The following is a 6,709-nucleotide window of genomic DNA, read 5'->3' on the forward strand; positions in this document are numbered from 1 at the left end:
CAAAGCAGGCCCGGTACTGTGGCATGCAGGCGGGCCGGAAGGTTGCAGTCCCGGTGCAGGTGAGGCGGGCGGCCAAGGTCTGCCGAAGCAGGCCCGGTACTGCGGGCAGCGGGCGGGCCGAAAGGCCCTCTGCCGAAGCTAGGCCTGGTACTGCGGGCAGGCGGGCGGGCTGAAAGGTCTGCCAAGCATTGGCCTGGTACTGCGGGCAGGCGGGTGGCCGAAAGGTCTGCCAAGCAGGCCTGGTACTGCGGGCAGGCGGGCGGGCCGGAAGGTCTGCCAAAGCAAGCCAGGTACTGCGGGCATGCAGGCGGGCCGGAAGGTTGCAGGTCCAGAATGCAGGTGGCGGGCGGGCCGGAAAGGTCTGGGCCGGTTGCAGGGTCCCGGTGCAGGTTGGAGGGCGCCGGAAGGTCTGGGCCGAAGAGGGCCGGTACTACGGGCAGGCGGGCGGACTGGAAGGTCTGCCGAAGCAGGCCCGGTAACTGCGGGCAGGCGGGCGGGCCGAAAGGTCTGCCAAGCAGGCCTGGTACTGCGGGCAGGCGGGCGGGCCGAAAGATCTGCAAGCAGGCCCGGGTACTGTGGGCAGGCGGCGGGGCGGGCCGGCCCGAAGGTCTGCCGAAGCAGGCCTGGTACTGCGGGCAGGCGGGCAGGCGAAAGGTCCTGCCGAAGAGGCCCGGTACTGCGGGCAGGCGGGTCGGGCCGAAAGGTCTGCCAAGCAGGCCCCTGGTACTGCGGGCAGGCGGGCGGGCCGGAAGGTCTGCCAAGCAGGCCCTGGTACTAGCGGGCAGGCGGCGGGCCGGAAGGTCTGCCAAGCAGGCCTGGTACTGCGGGCATGCAGGCGGCCGGAAGGTTGCAGTACGGTGCAGGGTTGGCGGGCGGGACGGGAAGGTCTGCCAAAGCAGGCCCGGTCCTACGGGCAGGCGGGCGGACCGGAAAGGTCTGCCGAAGCAGGCCGGTACTGCGGGCAGGCGGGCGGGCCGAAAAGGTCTGCCAAGAGCATGGTACTGAGGGCAGTGCGGGCGGGCCGCCGAAGGTCTGCCAAGCAGGCCCGGTACTGTGGGCAGGCGGGCGGGGCCGGCCCAGAAGGTCTGCCCGAAGCAGGCCTGGTACTGGGGGCGGGCCAAAAGGCCGGGCCCAGGAACCGAAAAGGTCTGCCGAAGGTAGGGCCCGGTATGCGGGGCCATTTTGGGAGGGCCGGGGGGTGGGCCGAAAGGTCAATGCCAAGGCCAAGGCCTGGTGTTAACTGGCCGGGCAGGGCCGGGGGCGGGCCGGAAGGTCCTGCCAAGCAGGCCCGGTACGCGGGCAGGCGGGCGGGCCCGAAAAGGTCTGCCAAAGGCAGGCCCTGGTACTGCGGGCAGGCGGGCGGGCCGGAAAGGTTGCAAGGGCAGGCCCGGAAGGTCGCCCGGAAGGTTAAGGGGATGATGCAGGCAGGCGGGCGGGACGGAAGGTCTGCCCGAAGCAGGCCCGTACTCGGGCAGGCGGCGGGCCGAAAGGTCTGCCAAGCGGCCTGGTTACTGCGGGCAGGCGGGCGGGCCGAAAGTCTGCCAAGCAGGCCCGGTTACTGTTGGGCAGCGGGCGGGCCCGGAAGGTCCTGCCGAATAGGCTATGACAGGCGGGGCGGGACGGAAGGTCTGCTAGGCAGGCCCTGCTGACAGGTGGGCCGGCGGGCCGGAAGGTCTGCCGAAGCAGGCCCGGTGCTAGCAGGCCAGATGGTCTGCCAAGCAGGCAGGCAGGCCGGTCAGAAAGTCCTGCCAAGAAGGCCTGGTGCAGGCAGGCGGGTGGGCCAGAAGGTCTGCCAAGCAGCCCCAGTGTGCGCCGCGGCAGGCGCCAGGAGGTCTGTCAAGCTGGCCCGGTGTTGGCGGAGGGCGGGGCCAGAAGGTTTGCCAAGCCAGCGCGGTGCGGGCAGGCGGGCGGGGCAGAAGGTGGTTTGTTTCCCTTTACCAGACATCACATCTGCTTCATATATCTTGCACATGGGTCTAAAGCTTTGTTGTGGCAAGAGTATCCAAAAAACGCAAAGAATTCGAGAATTTAGAGGGTATTATGGGTATTAAAATTACACACACACACACACACACACATCATATATATATATATATATATATATATATATATATATATATATATATATATATATCTATATATATATATATATAGTATATATATATATATATATATATATATATATATATATATATATATATATATATATATATATATATATATATATATATATATATATATATATATATATATATATATATATATATATATATATATATATATAGATATATATATATATATATATATATAGATATTTATATATATATATATATATATATATATATATATATATATATATATATATATATATATATATATATATATACGAGTATATATATATATATATATATATATATATATATATATATATATATATATATATATCGAGTATATATATATATATATATATATATATATATATATATATATATATATATATATATACGAGTATATATATATATATATATATATATATATATATATATATATATATATATATATATATATATATATATATATATATATATATATATATATATATATATATATATATATATATATATATATATATATATATATATATATATATACGAGTATATATATATATATATATATATATATATATATATATATATATATATAATATATATATATATATATATATATATATATATATATATATATGTATATATATATATGCAGAAGCCAGGTACTATGTCGTACCTTTAAGAAATTGGGATACAATCCACAGTGAAAGTAAAATCCTTCTGTAGTTAAAACATGATTATATTTCTTGTACTGGATAAGGTTTCGACAATCAGCTGTGGTCTTGTCCACTAAAAACTGTACAAGAAATATGTTTTAAACTACAGTGGGATTCTACTTCATTACGGATTGTATCCCCATATACATATATATATATATATATATATATATATATATATATATATATATATATATATATATATATATATATATATATATATATATATATATATATATATATATATATATATATATATATATATATATATATATATATATATATATATATATATATATATATATATATATATATATATTATATATATATATATATATATATATATATATATATATATATATATATATATATATATATATATATGAGATGTATCGGATGTCTGAAAATGGGGTTTGCGGATGTGGATATCAATTTTTTTTTCAATTAATGGAGGTGGTTGCTGATATTTTGTAAATCTAAATAATTAACATATTTAATTGTTAAGCCACATAATTCAAAATGTGTGTTTCCAGGAAGTGGGGCAGGCACCCAAGTTGTCATAGATCCCACCAACCACTTTCCCCAACCTGCCCACCCGCCTGCCCGCACCGGGCCGGCTCGGCTGACATCATGGCCCTCCCGCCTGCCCTCAACGGGCCGTCTCGGCAGACCTTTTGGCCCGCCCACCTGCCCGCACCGGGCCGGCTTGGCTGACATCATGGCCCGCCCGCCTGCCCCCACCGGGCCGGCTCGGCAGACCTTCTAGCCCGCCCACATCCCCGCACAGGGCCGGCTCGGCTGACCTCATGGCCCGTCCGCCTGCCCGCACCGGCCCTGCTTGGCAAGACCTTCTGGCCCGCCTGCCTGTCCGCACCGGGCCGGCTTGGCAGACCTTCTGCCCGCCTTCCTGCCCGCACCGGGCCTGCTTGGCAGACCTTCTGGCCAGCCCGCCTGCACGCACCGGGCCGGCTTGGCAGACCTTCTGGCCCGCCTGCCTGCCCGCATCGGGCCGGCTTGGCAGACCTTCTGGATACGGTCAATTACTTCTTTTACAGGGTATGGAGAGAGAGAGAGAAGAGAGAGAGAGAGAGAGAGAGAGAGTTATGCTACGAAGTACAGAATCATAAAAGTATATATCAATATATTATCATTTCTAAAGTAGTTCTAATTAGCACTACTTAAACTACCAACGAATTAGGCTCTCTATTTTCAAAATATTTCGATTTATATTTTCTTTTATTTAACTACAATACTGCATCTTCCGGTGAAGAGATAATAAGCAGTTTTAATTCAAATACATTGTAATTAGGTATTCTATTGTTTTCTCACTCATCACTATAGAAACACATCATTAACGTGAAGGTAAATGAGACGATGAACGTAGAAATGAGCGAAAACCCGAAGGAATTGTTAAGACAAAGATGTCCGGCGGTTTCGGGTATGAGTAGTCAACCGCCCAAGCTGACCCAAGAAGCCAGTTGATTATGTTTTCTCTGGGTGACGGTAGGTGGCAGCAATGTGCAGGTTTACATGATTCTATTTCAGCACTAGAAGAAACATTTTTTAGAATTATGGTTAAACTGGCATTTTAACCTAATTCTGTCTATATTAAGCCTGAATGAATGTATGGAGTTTATTGGCGGCACATTACATGCAAACATATGGCATATGCATGTCACATAGAACCTGGGAAACATAGGACCAGGGGAACATACGTAGAACCTCGGAAACATAGAATTTTTGTAACATTGACACCAATGTATTCTATATGAAAATGTATATAGTTCTTGATTTGTTGTAAACTTGTGTAAGTAATTTATTGAGTAAAAACTTAAATAGGAAAAAGTATATATTCTTTGTAAGTCTGAATTTCAGTTTAAGGACAATTTTCAGTCCAGTTTAACAAAATAATCTATTATCAAATAATTGTTAGAATAAGCTAACCATTTTTTTTCTTTTTTTATAAATGAAAGATTCGTCTGTTGTTATAATCAGTCCTATTGAATTTGCTTCTTATCTGTCTAATTAAATATTACCTTATTTTTCATGTAATTCTTTTTATATATCAATAATTTTTTTTTAAATTTGAATTTGTTAAATTACACACAGGAATCAAAATAAATCCTAAAGTGTCAAGGAAACGGATAAAAATGTACAAACTCGCAAGGATGTCGCAGTCTTCGTATGTAGAAATACTGGGAAGCACAGTTTCACTTATCCTTGGGCAAACATAGTCAGACAGCAGTGTTGCCATTTCCACGGGTTTCACGCTAGATATGATATTGTTTTTTGTGGTTTGGCTAGAGAGTTTTAAGTTTAAATTAACAGCTAGTCCAGCATTTGGAGTTTTCTAATGCCCTATTTGGTATATTTCTGGGGAATTTAACTTTGTAATTCTTAAGTAATAAACATGTGCAACTTCATAATAAGGAATGCCTTTATTTTTTCGTTAACTGTATCACTGCTTTCTGCCATTTGACTTGAACCTATAAAATGTCACTGCAACATATACGATCAATAGTGGCGCGGAACTGTTGTTGCTTCAGCATTCCTAAATATGCGATTTTATCGAGACCTGGAAATCAGTTGCTGCCTCCATATTTTTGTGTCATAACTTGACTTATTGTGCCATAAGAAGCCACAGTGCTATAGCATACATTACAAAATGAGTGGATGGAAGACTGTCAGTTAAAAGATTGTTAACAGAATAGGAGACATCTCGGGATGCGAGTGTCGTTAAGTGCAAACTCTGTCGTTTTGATATTGCCCTAAAGATTCATGCAGAGGAAAAAAAATTAGGAAATGCCCAAGTCTTTCAAAGATAGATTTGGCTGTTTTTGTAGCCTCACATGCGCCAGTTGCACACATGAAATGACTCTATGCATTACCGTATTTATTATTCCAATAACTCCCAAGTTGTGTACCATTCCTATGGGAATGAAAGTTAGATTACGTAGGTATAAAAATATCCAAAATATCTGGTAGATTAGTATGTGTATTGAATTTAACCAATTAAGGAGAATGTCTATATTAAACTGTCTTTTAATATAGAGTTGTGGGAACGTAGTTAATGTAGCGTAGGTCGAGTCAACGCTGGCTGGAGTGTAACATTTGCTTTGCAGAAACTAGGCTTGAAGGTCTGTGCGATATTTTCATTAGGCTACACTTCTCTAACACCATGGCTTGAGTGGGCCTAGGTCATCCTTATCTTACATAAAAATCTCGTTCTGATACAAGTGTTCGTTACAGAGTTATTGCCAAAAAACGTGCTTGCACTGTCTCTGAAACCCATAGTAGAAGTTGTTTTTCTTTTCAATTTTAGCTCATGCCGTATGGCCTATTCTTATAAAAATGATAATGGTTTATAATAATAAGAAAAATAGTTAATGAATGATTAAATATTTTGATTGTACATATGGACAACGCTCTCTTTAAAGCCAGTTTTGTGATGTATGTCACTTTCAACCCTTTCAGTTCTTGGGGCGGCTGGGAGCAGCCATCAATCCCTATCATTACTAGGGTATTGAGGGCTGCTCACAGCAGCCCAACCCAAAACCGTAAATATCTTTGTAATAACTTGATATAGCATCCCCTAAACTTAACCAATCCAAGGACTGTTTTCTCTACTTGATATCTATATATTAAAGATACCTATTTCCCCAAATTCTGTCCATAATCTACCTCCGAAAATAGTTTTCAAAAACTACGCCAAAAAAAACTCGGCTTCTTTCTGGCGAGACTACCTCATTTCTCCCGCGAGTTTCCCCAGGTGAAAGTCGCCTCTCGCTACTTCTAACTGGCTTCTTTTCTTCACGTGTTTGTAACGCTGTTACCAAGTCGCCCTACATCCCTAAATTTGATTTAATAAGTAACTGGTGCTCTTCC

Source organism: Macrobrachium nipponense, chromosome 8, assembly GCF_015104395.2.
Source record: "Macrobrachium nipponense isolate FS-2020 chromosome 8, ASM1510439v2, whole genome shotgun sequence".
Lineage (NCBI taxonomy): Eukaryota > Metazoa > Arthropoda > Malacostraca > Decapoda > Palaemonidae > Macrobrachium > Macrobrachium nipponense.